A 15,483-nucleotide genomic window follows, 5' to 3' on the forward strand; every position below is an offset into this window, starting at 1 on the left:
ATATTTTTGAACATTTGGGAGCAAGTGCTTGAAAAGCAAGTTGTTGTTTTTATTCACACAGATTCTCTGATCCTCCTCCCTTTTCTCCATCAGAATTATAAATTACACCTAAAGGTAGTTTATTTATAATCAGCAAGTTCACAAGAAAAGGCAACATAAAGACGTGTAAAATCAGACAGATCCATCAATCTTTCCAAGGAGAACATTGGTGACTGTAAGGAAATCAACAATATTTCTGATGAATTGTTTAATAGCAGATTTTTCTCCCTGTCTCCTCAGACTGAGTGGCTGTAACCTCTCAGAGAGAAGCTGTGAAGCTCTGTCCTTAGTTCTCAGCTCCCTGTCCTCCAGTCTCAGAGAACTGGACCTGAGGAACAACAACCTGCAGGATTCAGGAGTGAAGCTTCTCTCTGCTGGACTGAAGAGTCCAACCTGCAGACTGGAAACTCTCAGGTACAAAGTTCTCCATCTTGTTGAAAACAGATTTCTGTTCATTACCGGTAAAACATGATGGAAATGTTAGTTCACTGACAGATTTGTTAACTTTTGTCTGACCTTTATTCCCTATGAATAGAAACCAGACGCAGATTCACCGTATATGAGTGATTCTCAAAGGCTTTTATTTTGTGAACACTTTGAAGAATGAAATATATTTAGGAGATAATGATTATTATTTGTTAAAATTCAGCAATAAAATGATGGTATAAATAAATAACATAAATGAGATAATAAATAAGTTAATAGTTTAAAATCACTCCAAGTCAATCAACAGTTAAAAAGGTTTAGGGATTGATGTTTAATCAGAGTGAGACATCTCACCTTTGTCAGATTTGTACGTGAATGACGTGACATAGTGAGTCCTCTTCCCTTTAATCTATCTTTGATGTGTTTTCTCCGGGAAAATCAAGGTCAAAGATGTAGACTGTGTCCCTGTCTCTATGTTAAGGACGTTAGCTAAATTCATCTGCAGTTACAAAGCAGACTAACTTGGCCTTAGAACATTAGCTAAGATTACTGTATTGATGTCAGTGTTGTCGTCAAGTCACTATGCCTCGAGTCCGAGTCCAGGTTCGAGTCACCATTGTTCAAGTCCGAGTCAAGTCCAAGTCATTAAAAAAAAATCCGAGTCAAGTCCGAGTCGAGTCACTATTGACGTGTGATGTATGACATGAAGCAGTAAGATTCCATTGCACTTTCGCTGTAGTCACCCTTGGTTTTACTCGGTAAAACTACCGCTTTTTCCAAGTCTAAGACGTCTCCTAACCATGGTTTTTAAACATTGTTGTTATGGAACGCGCAACAGCGACTCGAGGTACGCTGACAGGCTGCATATGAAGGATGTTAAAGCCGCAAGCGGTGTCGATCGGCACTCGCAGCCAAGCGCACTCCGGCCTATTGGCCACCGCCGCGGCTCCGGGCGGCCGGCGGGGTTCGCGCACCGCCGGCCGCCCGCCACCGCAGATGTTGTCACGCATTTTCCTCGCCCGTCCACCGGGCGATTCCCACAAACGCGTTCGGCAGCCCTCCCCCATGACTCACAACAAATCTGGTGTGGATCGGTCGATGCAGCGAGGAGATACAGCCGTTGGATAATGATAATGCATGGCCACAGGACTGGACTAAATTGTTCGCCGGGCCGGACAATGTATACCGATTCCTGGACGGTGACTACAAACAGAAAAAAACTGCAAATGACGCCATGAACGCCGAGCAGGAGAAAAACAACGACTTACCTTCCTATCAACTTGGCCAGTTTTCCAGTCTTTCCGAGCCCTCGACACTCAATCCATCATTTGAGCTGAATGTTGGTATGTTGTTCCACAGTTCTACCAGTAAAATGGGCGCTTGAACATCCTCTTGTGAAAGTTTAACAGCTGAAAAGTCGGTCATATAGTTGTGTCTGTTGCATGTGTAATGGCTGGTTGCTACGTGCGCTCTCACACTGTTTGCCCAACCTTAGCGGCAAGGGGCGTTGCTCATGAGATGGTGACGTCACGTGCGCGGTACGACATTTAGATATTAAAATCATACACCAAATAATATTCTAATGACATATTAAAATTATAGCCTAATGATATAAAAAAAGTCAAGTCTTTTTCTCAATTTCCGAGTCAGAATGATCTGAATGTAGGAGTCCGAGTCATCAGTGCTCAAGTCCAAGTCAAGTCACGAGTCTCTAAATTTAGCTAATGACTCGGACTCGAGTCTCGGACTCGAGTACTACAACACTGATTGATGTTGTATCATTTTCTCAGATTTACCAAGTGGTTGGGTTGCTTTAACCTGCTCATTACACAGCCTTGTGTTCTAAAAGCAGCCCAGCTTAGCGCAGGTTCTGCTACATGTTGCTGCCACTGAGAGACCTGATGTCACCGCCACCGTCATCATCAGCCATGGCAGCTGTTGACGGCCCTGCCACAAACATTTCTGTTATTTTTGAATATTTGGCAGCAAGTGCCTTAAAAGCAAACTGTTGTTTTTATTCATGGAGTTTCTCTGAGCCTCCTCCCTTTTCTCCATCTCAGCATCATAAATTACACCTAAAGGTAGTTTATTTATAATGAACCAGTTCACAACAAAAGGCAACATGAAGACGTGTAAAATCAGACATATCCATCAATCTTTCCAAGGAGAACATTGGTGACTGTAAAGAAATCAACAATATTTCTGATGAATTGTTTTTTGATAGCAGATTGTTCTCCCTGTCTCCTCAGACTGAGTGGCTGTAACCTCTCAGAGAGAAGCTGTAAAGCTCTGTCCTCAGTTCTCAGCTCCCAGTCCTCTAGTCTCAGAGAACTGGACCTGAGTAACAACAACCTGCAGGATTCAGGAGTGAAGCTTCTCTCTGCTGGACTGGAGAGTCCAAACTGCAAACTGGAAACTCTCAGGTACAAAGTTCTCCATCCTGTAGAAACCAGATTTCTGTCCATTACTTGAAAAAACATGATGGAAATGTTAGTTCAGTGATAGATTTGTTAACTTTTGTCTGACCTTTATTCCCTATGAATAGAAACCAGGCACAGATTCCACGCATAGGAGTGATTCTCAAAGGTTTTATTTCGTGAACACTTTGAAGAATGAAATATATTCAGGACGCCCATCCCAATAAAATGTGTCAGAATTGTTGCCGTTATAGTTTTCAGTTTTAATGGATTCAATAATAATAATAATAATGATTATTATTTGTTAAAAGTCAGCAATAAAATTATGGTATAAATAAATTACATAAATGAGATAATAAATAAGTTAATAGTTTAAAATCACTCCAAGTCAATCAACAGTTAAAAAGGTTTAGGGATTGATGTTTAATCAGAGTGAGACATCCCACCTTTGTCAGATTTGTACGTGAATGACGTGACATAGTGAGTCCTCTTCCCTTTAATCTATCTTTGATGTGTTTTCTCCGGGAAAATCAATTTTTTATCAAGTAAGCTAGAAAAACTGTTCATGGTGAAGTTAAATGTGTTCTACACGCTTCCACCTTGGAAAACATTCGTCTTTGTGAGAATTACTTTGCTCAGAAAGAACTTGAATATGTTTTGAAATTACTTTGGGTAAAGAATATAAAAAGATGTCTCGCTGATATATTTGTGTTGAAGCCAAGCTAGCTGAATGTGGAATGTACTGGTGATATCCAGACATGGATATTGGTCAGTAATTTTTCTTCTGTATATTTCAGTTATGATAAAACTAAATTTATTAATAAAGGTTATTCAGCGTTGTTGTGAACTGGAGCAACATGGCAAGGTTAGATTATTTTAATTATTTTTATTCTTTACGAGAATAAAGTCAGAAGAATAAAGCCAAAGGGACACAAAATAAAATCTTAAGATTACAAAAATAAAAATCTTACAAATTTAAAGTATATTCTAAATCCCTCTGATACTGTTTAAGTGTCTGAGTCTAACAGCACATTTGCCACATTCAACATGGTGGACGCTCTGACTCATCTGCAGCATAGGTAGACCCCGCCCAACGAGGCGTCTACGTATATAATGTCTACGGGTTTCCATGTTGTTCTGAGAGAAAAGGAAATGATGTGACGCTAAAATGCTGAGGGGTAAAACTTGTGTTGTTTTTCCTCTTGTATGAGAGAACATTGTAAGTTCAGTGCTGTGGAGACCTGGCTTTGTATGGTGGATGAGAAATAAAGTGAAAGTGTGGAATACTTGGTCCAAGTGTTCTGCTGATTCAGCTTAGAAAGGCTAATAGCTGCTGCTAACTCCTCCCACCTCGCACTGCATCATCACTAGAGGCCTGAGGAGCTGCAGAAAATTCATCAAGAAGAAAGTTTGATGGACGCCTCAGAGGTCCTGGATCAAGATCCTGAATTCTAGGAGCTAAACAGGAAACGTTGAGCTAGACAGGATACACCTTCAGTGAATTTCAGAATAAATCACTGCACCAACGTAACTAGCTTGAATGGCGTAAATAAAACGACGACACTGTAACAGGAAGGTCATAGATGTAGACTCTGTGTCTCTGTCTCTATGTTAAGGACGTTAGCTAAATTCATCTGCAGTTACAATGCAGACTAACTTGGCCTTAGAACAATAGCTAAGATTACTGTATTGATGTTGTAAAATTTTTCTCAGATTTACCAAGTGGTTGGGTTGCTTTAACCTGCTCATTACACAGCCTTGTGTTCTGAAAGCAGCCCAGCTTAGCGCAGGTTCTGCTACATGTTGCTGCCACTGAGAGACCTGATGTCTCCGCCACCGTCATCATCAGCCATGGCAGCTGTTGACGGCCCTGCCACAAACATTTCTGTTATTTTTGAACATTTGGCAGCAAGTGCCTGAAAAGCAAGTTGTTGTTTTTATTCATGGAGTTTCTCTGAGCCTCCTCACTTTTTCTCCATCTCAGCATCATAAATTACATTTAAAGGTAGTTTATTTATAATGAACCAGTTCACAACAAAAGGCAGCATAAAGACGTGTAAAATCAGACAGATCCATCAATCTTTCCAAGGAGAACATTGGTGACTGTAAGGAAATCAACAATATTTCTGATGAATTGTTTAATAGCAGATTTTTCTCCCTGTCTCCTCAGACTGAGTGGCTGTAACCTCTCAGAGAGAAGCTGTGAAGCTCTGTCCTCAGTTCTCAGCTCCCAGTCCTCCAGTCTCAGAGAACTGGACCTCAGTAACAACAACCTACAGGATTCAGGAGTGAAGCTTCTCTCTGCTGGACTGGAGAGTCCAAACTGCAGACTGGAAACTCTCAGGTACAAAGTTCTCCATCCCGGTGAAACCAGATTTCTGTCCATTACCTGAAAAAACATGATGGAAATGTTAGTTTAGTGATAGATTTGTTAACTTTTGACTGACCTTTATTCCCTATGAATAGAAGCCAGGCACAGATTCACCGTATAGGAGCGATTCTCAAAGGTTTTATTTTGTGAACACTTTGAAAAATGAAATATATTCAGGAGCCCCATCCCAATAAAATGTGTCAGAATTGTTGCTGTTATAGTTTTCAGTTTTAATGGATTCAATAATAATAATAATGATTATTATTTGTTAAAAGTCAGCAATAAAATTATGGTATAAATAAATTACATAAATGAGATAATAAATAAGTTAATAGTTTAAAATTAGTCCAAGTCAATCAACAGTTATAAAGGTTTAGGGATTGATGTTTAATCAGAGTGAGACATCTCACCTTTGTCAGAATTGTACGTGAATTACGTGACAGTGAGTACTCTTACCTTAAATCTATCTTTGATGTGTTTTTCTCAGAGGAATTTAATGTTCCATCAAGTAAGCCAGAAAAAGTATTCATGTTGAAGTTAAATGTGTTCTACACGCTTCCTCCTTGGAAAACATTCGTCTTTGTAAGAATTACTTTGCTCACAAAGAACTTGAATATGTTTTGAAATTACTTTGGGTAAAGAATATGAAAAGATGTCTCGCTGATATATTTGTGTTGAAGCCAAGCTAGCTGAATGTGGAATGTACTGGTGATACCCAGACATGGATATTGGTCAGTAATTTTTCTTCTGTATATTTCAGTTATGATAAAACTAAATTTATTAATAAAGGTTATTCAGCGTTGTTGTGAACTGGGACAACATGGCTAGGTTAGATTATTTTAATTATTTTTATTCTTTACGAGAATAAAGTCAGAAGAATAAAGCCAAAGGGACACAAAATAAAATCTTAAGATTACAAAAATAAAAATCTTACAAATTTAAAGTATATTCTGAGTCCCTCTGATACTGTTTAAGTGTCTGAGTCTAACAGCACATTTGCCACATTCAACATGGTGGACGCTCTGACTCATCTGCAGCATAGGTAGACCCCGCCCAACGAGGCGTCTACGTATATAATGTTTACGGGTTTCCATGTTGTTCTGAGAGGAAAGGAAATGATGTGATGCTAAAGTGCTGAGGGGTAAAACTTGTGTTGTTTTTCCTCTTGTATGAGAGAACATTGTAAGTTCAGTGCTGTGGAGACCTGGCTTTGTATGGTTGATGAGAAATAAAGTGAAAGTGTGGAATACTTGGTCCAAGCGTTCTGCTGATTCAGCTTAGAAAGGCTAATAGCTGCTGCTAACTCCTCCCACCTCGCACTGCATCATCACTAGAGGCCTGAGGAGCTGCAGAAAATTCATCTAGAAGGAAGTTTGATGGACGCCGCAGAGGTCCTGGATCAAGATCCTGAATTCTAGGAGCTAAACAGGAAACGTTGAGCTAGACAGGATACACCTTCAGTGAATTTCAGAATAAATCACTGCACCAACGTAACTAGCTTGACTGGCGTAAATAAAACGACGACAGTGAAACAGAAAGGTCAAAGATGTAGACTCTGTGTCTCTGTCTCTATGTTAAGGACGTTAGCTAAATTCATCTGCAGTTACAAAGCAGACTAACTTGGCCTTAGAACATTAGCTAAGATTACTGTATTGATGTTGTATCATTTTCTCAGATTTACCAAGTGGTTGGGTTGCTTTAACCTGCTCATTACACAGCCTTGTGTTCTAAAAGCAGCCCAGCTTAGCGCAGGTTCTGCTACATGTTGCTTCCACTGAGAGACCTGATGTCTCCGCCACCGTCATCATCAGCCATGGCAGCTGTTGACGGCCCTGCCACAAACATTTCTGTTATTTTTGAACATTTGGCAGCAAGTGCTTGAAAAGCAAGTTGTTGTTTTTATTCACAGTTTCTCTAAGCCTCCTCACTTTTTCTCCATCTCAGCATCATAAATTACATGTAAAGGTAGTTTATTTATAATGAACCAGTTCACAACAAAAGGCAACATAAAGACATGTAAAATCAGACAGATCCATCAATGTTTCCAAGGAGAACATTGGTGACTGTAAAGAAATCAACAATATTTCTGATGAATTGTTTAATAGCAGATTTTTCTCCCTGTCTCCTCAGACTGAGTTACTGTAACCTCTCAGAGAGAAGCTGTGAAGCTCTGTCCTCAGTTCTCAGCTCCCAGTCCTCCAGTCTCAGAGAACTGGACCTGAGTAACAACAACCTGCAGGATTCAGGAGTGAAGCTTCTCTCTGCTGGACTGGAGAGTCCAAACTGCAAACTGGAAACTCTGAGGTAAAAAGTTCTCCATCCCGGTGAAACCAGATTTCTGTCCACTGATAGATTTGATAACTTTTAACTGACCTTTATTCCCTATGAATAGAATCCAGGCACAGATTCACCATATAGGAGTGATTCTCAAAGGTTTTCTTTTGTGAACACTTTGAATGGTGAAATATATTTAGAACCCCTATCCTAACAGAATGCGTCCGAATTGTTGTCCGATTCAATAATAATAATAATGATTAGGGCTGGACGATATAGAAACAACAACAACAACAACAACAATAATAATAATAATAATAATAATAAATGACAATATTATTATTTTTTTTGTTATTATTATTTTCCTATTGGGCTTTCTTCGTCTGGAAACAGATGCATTTAAACATCTTATGGACGCAACCATGATGAACTGGTTGAACTCACTCGGCTGACAATACAGCGATCTGATTGGCTGAGCAGCAAAACTCGAATCACGTGACCTCTTGAACCGGAGCGCAACTGTTTAGATTTTTTATCGGCCATAACTTATTAATGTGCAAGTGAAAACGTGGGAACATTGGTGTTTTGAGATCACAGCTATGTGTATCAAATTATCTAAGTGGAAGAATGTTGTCCCCTGACAGTTCATACGAAAAGTCACCCTACAGATTCTGGCCCACGGACTATTAGGCTTTTTTTAACACATTGCACTGGAACAAAAATAGTTTATGGGCAGGTTGTAAAAATTTGGGAAGCTTTTCACATTTGTTGGGCTTTTAGAAAGATTTAATAACAAAATATATCAAAATAGTTGTCAATGTCTGGAAGAAAACTAAAACCATTTTAATAAAATACCATCTCCTTGAACTTGTTTTACTGGTCAATTTATTTTTTAAATGAGTTGAATCCGACATCAGTGAAATATAGTTATGATGAATAATATTGATTAATAGTTGTAATAACACAGGAAAATAATAATGGTTAATCAAGTAAGTGTCACTATGAAATTGTATTGGTTAGTGTAAATCCCCCAAGAGGGGTTGAGTTCTACTGATCAACTTAAAATATTTCATGGCTGTGAAAGAGAAATGTTTGATTGAGCTTTACTGTGTGAGAGAAATTAAGTTTATATTAAGGTAGATTTACAACTCATGTTGGGAAGTTATTGATAAAAGTTATTTTTTCCGGTTGATATATCATGATTGTTAAAGTGATCTTGTGTGTTATTTGGTTGCCTGATTGTACATTTTGTGTGGATTTCTTTTTTTGCTTCAGCGTAGTTGTGTGCTAATGGCATGTTCTTATGTGTTTAATAGTTCTTATGTGTTTAATAGTTCTGTGTTTTTAACATGAGAGAGTTTGAGATTTGGGCTTGTTTTTTCTTTTAAGTTGGGCAGGTTTTATGCTGGTTTGGGCTAAAAACTAAAAATCAGATACGGTAACCTGTAGAGCTGTGTCTGGACTCAGAAGTCAAGCATCAGCTACACGCTGATAAACATGAGCACTGTCGAAGAACACACCAACCTTAAGCTCAAACGATGGCTTGAGTGTTGAGGGCTTAAAAAGACCGGAAAACGGGCCGAGTTGATCGAACGGTAAGTCGTTGTTTTTTTCCCCTGCTCGGCGTTCATGGCGTCGTCGGACGTTTTCTGTTTGTAATCACCGTCCAGGAATCGGTGTATGTTGCCAATAGGTAGCTACAAAACAACTGTTTACATCTCAGCTGCCATGATAGCCTATATGCTATCATGGTAGCAGGCGCTTCATTCGATTGCTCGGTTGACAAAGGTAAATGGTATTTAAAAAACTCTTACCTTTTCACTACTTGATGTTGCTGGAATTGGGTCAGGATGTTCTTATGTTGGGCCCTTTCCTCCGACAAAATGCTTGCAACATATGTAGGTGAATTTGGTAACTTTTTCCGGGTTGAACTGTTGTGTAGGCCGACCGCACCGGTGTACACAGCGCACACATTTCTCCTTGGCAGTCTTGAAGAAAACATCCTTCATATGCGGCCGATCAGCGTACCTCGAGTCGCTGTTGCACGTTCCATAGCAACAATGTTTAAAAACCATGATCTTAGACTTGGAAAAAGCAGTCGTTTTACCAAGGGTAATGCACAGCTCTTTTACAGCGAAACAGCGGAGGACAGAGCATGCTTGCCCTACCGCGTAACACGTGATATGATGTCTCGTGACGTCACGTTCTAAAAATAGCTTGCTCGCGGTACGCCATTACAGCAGCTAGGGGAACAAGGACCAGAACAAAGCATAGTTCCTTCTGCCTGCCAGTAACCCAAGTTTCTTCAGTTTTCCTGCTTGGTTCTGCTCCTTGTGTTCCTAGCTGTCTAGCTAACCCTCCTAGCGCTAATGTTTACTCCAGTGTTGACTTCATTGCTGATGTTTCAAACAGAAATTAATAGCGCTGCTTCCAGCTCGACCTCCTTTGCTTCGTTGTCACTTCTTGTAGTTGTTCGGTAATCAGACCGAATATCCATCCCGCTCTGCCGACACCGACGGTGAACACAGCCGTAGCTTCTCTGAAGGCTATGAACATAGACATACTATAAGAGTAGACCCCGCATTGACTGTCGCTGCGCAGGAATTACCGCCGCCATCTTGGGGCGGTCAACCTGCTACCCTAACCTGCTGATTCAAGCTGAAGACACTAATGATGCCTCAGCACTGTGCGGCTCATTTTTGTTTAAAACGAGGGACTATGTATGTCAGGGCTCGAGGGATGATTAGAATGTGATTTTTCTAATATTAGGTAGAGAGATACGGGTCTACACGTCCAAGTCTTTGTGACTTAGTCTCTCCAAAACTGCATCTGCTCCGTGAAGGCATCAGAGCTTTGTTAGACAGTAGTGAATAAACAGCATATATATATATATATATATATATATATATATATATATATATATATATATATGCAAAAACAGATAACTCCGTTTTTATAGATTCAAAAAAACCATACTTTTTATTATTTCATTAAGGTGATACCAGTAAGAGTGACATAACAAAATAATAGCATCTCAAAAATACACCTTCATTAAAAGGACCCCCCCCACACACACACACACACAAACACACACCTATCATGGTCTCGCTGCTTCATGGATTTGCATTGATGTTCATTACAGTTCTCAAACATAATCGATGGTGGCATGTCGGTTTCTAAGAAACTTTTTGCCCAGAAGTAAAAAGAGCGACAACAACTACCGATAACTTTGTTCTTCTCCCTAAAAACACACCTGCGCCGCGGGCTTTAGAAGAAAAAACACTACAGAGCGGAGTCATTTTGCAGCAGCTCAGTCAGAAGAGCAGTGAAATACACGCGAGTCACCATTTGTCCTACTGTACTTTCTATTTTTTTTATAATCCTTTTTTATTTTCTCCCGTTCTAATCCAATGACTCGGGTTGTGGTGGGGCGGTGCTGATCTCCGTAATGTGAAGCCTTCAGTTCATATTGATGATTAAAATTATTATTTTACAGCACAGTAGTTATTTCTAAAAAACAAAATAAAAAACATAAATAAAAAAAAAAATGTAAAAAGCGTTTATACAGTACTTTTATTTGTTAAACAAATGCTTGGGCCTGTAAAAAGGTTTTGTTGTTTGGTTTCAATGTACTACAGTATTTCATTGTATAATAATTGTAAAGAAAAATAAAGGTTTCTACTTGACGTATTTCGCCTATCACGGGTTCTTTTTGCAACATACAAAAAGCAAGTTTAAATAAGTGTGATTTGTAGTTCTGTAATGAGTCCCTGATGATTTGGGGCAGCAGCAAAGTTTTGGTCCCCAAAAGCCGTTAATGTCATCATTACTCAGAATCCATTTTCTAAGTTGAATACGTTATAATAAAATGCTTTCTAACAGCTATAATTCTTCAACATTGCCACACTTTTTAAATATATAATATTAAATGTTTTTAGTCCGACTCGTACCTGCAGTTAAAACAAAGGCTGAAACTAAAATGTTCACTGCCTGCAGACACAGCTTCTTCTCTCTCTGGAAAGACGGCACATGTTAATTTTAACTATCCATGAACCTCATCATCAATAAAATTCAGAGACCCAAAATTAACAAGATGAAAATAGAGCAAAAAATGTCAAGCCATTAATATTAAAGACAAACTTCGGTTACATTAGGTTTTATACTTATTTAGGAGTTTATTAACATTATGATATGTTCTGAAAGCAGCCAACCTTAGCACAGGTTCTGCTACATGTTGCTGCCACTGAGAGACCTGATGTCTCCGCCACCGTCATCATTCAATTCAATTTCAATTAAATTTTATTTATATAGCGCCAATTCATGAAACATGTCATCTTGAGGCACTTTACAAAGTCAAAATCAGTCAGATTATACAGATTGGTCAAAACTTTCCTACATAAGGGAACCAGTTGATTGCTTCAAAGTCCCGACATACAGCATTCACTCCTGAAGAAGCATAGAGCTACAGGAAGAGTTGTCTGCATTGTCCATGGCTTTGCAGCAATCCCTCATACTGAGCAAGCATGAAGCGACAGTGGAAAGAAAAACCACCCATTAGCGGGAAGGAAAAACCTCCAGAAGAACCGGGCTCAGTATGAACGGTCATCTGCCTCGACCGACTTGGGGTTACAGAAGACAGAGCAGAGACACAACAAGAGAGACAAAAAAAGCACAGAAGCACACATTGATCCAGTAATCTGTTCAACATTAGATGGTAATAGCGGGTGATCTATCTTCCTTGGATGATGTCACAGTTAACAGAACGTCATACCAGGTGTGCCTACTATGAAGAAAAAAAGAGAGAGCAAAAAGTTAAAAGCTGAAATGACGATAGTCATTTCAATGTAATACAATGCAAAACTGGAGAACAGTAGACTGGAGAACAGTAGAAATCAGTAGATTGAGAAAATTAGACACTGATGTCCTCCAGTAGCCTATGCCTATCACAGCACAACTATAGAGGTAGCTCAGGGTAACATGAGCCACTCTAACTATAAGCTTTGTCAAAAAGGAAAGTTTTAAGATTAGTCTTAAAAATAGACAGGGTGTCTGCCTCATGGACCAAAACTGGGAATTGGTTCCACAGGAGAGGAGCCTGATAGCTAAAGGATCTGCCTCCCATTCTACTTTTATAGACTCTAGGAACCACCAGCAGACCTGCAGTCTGAGAGCGAAGTGCTCTGTTAGAAACATACAGGGTAATCAGAGCTCTGATATATGGTGGAGCTTGATTATTAAGGGCTTTATACATTAGAAGGAGAATTTTAAATTCTATTCTTGATTTAACAGGAAGCCAATGAAGGGAAGCTAAGATTGGAGAAATATGCTCCCTCTTGTTGATTTTCATCAGAACTTTTGCTGCAGCATTTTGGATCTGCCGAAGGCTTTGAACTGCATTTTGTGGACTTCCTGATAGTAAAGAATTACAATAGTCCAGCCTTGAAGTAACAAATGCATGGACTAGTTTTTCAGCATCACCCCTGGACAGAATGTTTCTAATTTTGGCGATATTCCTGAGGTGAAAAAAGGAAACTCTGGAAACCTGTTTAATATGGGATTTAAATGACATGTCTTGGTCGAAAACAAAACCAAGATTTTTAACTTTATTACCAGAGGCCGAATTAATGCCATCCAGATTAAGTGATTGATTAAGAAGTTTATTTTTTGAGGACTCTGGCCCAAAGATTACAACTTCTGTCTTGTCAGAATTTAAATGCAGGAAATTTAAAGTCATCCATCTTTTGATGTCATTAAGACATGACTGCAGTCGAAGTAACTGATTGGATTCATCAGGATTTATGGATAAATATAGTTGAGTGTCATCAGCATAACAGTGGAAATTAATCCATAAGTCCATTATCTGAGGCCATGAGAATATCATTGGTGACCTTCACCAGAGCTGTTTCAGTGCTATGATGAGCTCTAAAGCCTGACTGAAACTCCTCAAGTAGGTCATTACTTTGTAAATGTTCACATAGTTGATTAGCAACTACTTTCTCAAGAATTTTAGATAAGAAAAGAAGATTAGATAAAAGTCTGTAATTTACTAACTCATCTTGATCAAAAGATGGTTTCTTAAGTAAAAGTTTAATACCTGTGGTACATATCCCCATCTTAGCGGACAGGCCCTTTTTTTGACACTATGTTGTAATTTTTGTCCAACTTTGAAAATTCCTGGAGGCCAAACCAAAGCTCACAGGTTCACGGGGTATGGCTCATAAAATAGCCCCATCCCTTGCCAGCCAGATGCCTGTGGTCCCACCGTGACCCCGTGACAGCCCACCAAAGACGGCAAAGTTCACCCGAAAAAACACATTGATTTACATTGGTTAGACCTGGTTAGGGTAAAAAAAGGTGCAATCTGTGACAAATGTTATAAAAAAATACATTCATTTACATTGGTTAGACCTGGTTAGGGTAAAAAAAGGTGCAAGCTGTGACAAATGTTATAAAAAATACATTGATTTACATTGGTCAGACCTGGTTAGGGTAAAAAAAGGTGCAAGCTGTGACAAATGGTAAAAAGCAAGGGTCCAGGGGGGGGAACTGGAGGCTCTCCAGGCCCACAGCAGCGCACTCAAAGCCGGCATTGGATGTGCGCTCTGACCCCTGGAAGAACCAGGGCTCCAGCCTGGAGGTTCTCCAGCAACCTGGAGGTTCTCCAGCAGCCTGGAGGTCCTCCAGGCCCACAGCAGCACACTCAAAGGCGGCATGGATGTGCGCTCTGACCCCTGGAAGAACCAAGGCTCCAGCTTGGAGGTTCTCCAGCAGCCTGGAGGTCCTCCAGGCCCACAGCAGCACACTCAAAACCGGCATGGATGTGCGCTCTGACCGCTGGAAGAACGAGGGCTCCAGCCTGGAGGTTCTCCAACAGCCTGGAGGTCTTCCAGGCCCACAGCGGTGAGCCAAAAGCCCGCATAGATGTGCGCTCTGACCCCTGGAAACTGCACCCAGCAGCATCAGCTCACTCTGGTTCTCCAGGGCTCCAGGCTGGTTCGCTCCACACCCAGCTATCAGCATCCGCCTGCCCTGGTTCTCCAGCGGCCCAGCATGGCCCTCTGCACACCTATCATGGAGCTCTCATCATCAGCATCAGCCTGCCCTGGTTCTCCAGGGGGGTATAAACTGACCCACCTCACACCCAGCATGGAGGCCTCAGGCTGGGCCTACAATGGTTCTCTCTCTCCCCCCTCTGCTGACCCGGAGCTCTCCGCTTCAGCACCACCCATCCTTGTTCTCCAGCGGCCCAGCATGGCCCTCTGCACACCCAGCATGGAGCTCTCATCATCAGCATCAGCCTGCCCTGGTTCTCCAGGGGCCCAGCATGGCCCTCTGCACACCCAGCATGAAGGCCTCAGGCTGGGCCTGCAATGGTTCTCTCTCTCCCCCCTCTGCTGACCCGAAGCTCTCTGCTTCAGCACCACCCATCATGTCTTCCTTGGATGTAGTTTCCATTCTCTTGGTTTGTTTTTCAAGACAGGTTTGGGTATCTGTTTACCCTATGTCCTGCGAATCACATTAGTGATCGCAGCCATGCACCACCACCCACAGAGTGGAGAAATAGCTTTCAATCTGTCAATCCATCCCGTGTCTGGGTCGGGCCATGTGTACTTAGACTTTCATGGCTTATTCTTTGAAACAAGCATATGCTACTTGCAGGATCAACCCAGTAAGGAGTAACTGCAGAGCTGTGTGGTGGGCGTTCCGACTGTGGGGGCGTTCCGACTGGGGGCGTTCCGACTGTGTGGGCGTTCCGACTGTATACGTAGACGCCGCGTTGTCGGGTGGGAGGCGTGCCGACAGAGCGGCCATCTTAGGTCAGACCAAGGTGCAGTCAGACACAATACAAGTCAATTCAGGAAAATGTACTTTATGTTTTCAGACACTGAATCCGGTGAATTCTTACCCGTTTTCCAGATAAATCAACTGACTGAAAACGTCACCCCTTTAGGGGCT

At 40.9% G+C, this 15,483-nt stretch overlaps 1 protein-coding gene and 1 pseudogene across 1 annotated transcript in view; one reads left to right on the forward strand and one right to left on the reverse strand.

Annotated features, from left to right (window-relative positions):
* LOC118561913 overlaps positions 1–15,483 on the reverse strand; it is a 716,353-nt gene that overhangs the window by 422,416 nt on the left and 278,454 nt on the right. The window lies entirely within an intron of this gene.
* Positions 1–15,483, forward strand: part of LOC118561874 — a 951,216-nt pseudogene that overhangs the window by 384,745 nt on the left and 550,988 nt on the right.

This window comes from Fundulus heteroclitus, unplaced genomic scaffold (assembly GCF_011125445.2).
Source record: "Fundulus heteroclitus isolate FHET01 unplaced genomic scaffold, MU-UCD_Fhet_4.1 scaffold_75, whole genome shotgun sequence".
Lineage (NCBI taxonomy): Eukaryota > Metazoa > Chordata > Actinopteri > Cyprinodontiformes > Fundulidae > Fundulus > Fundulus heteroclitus.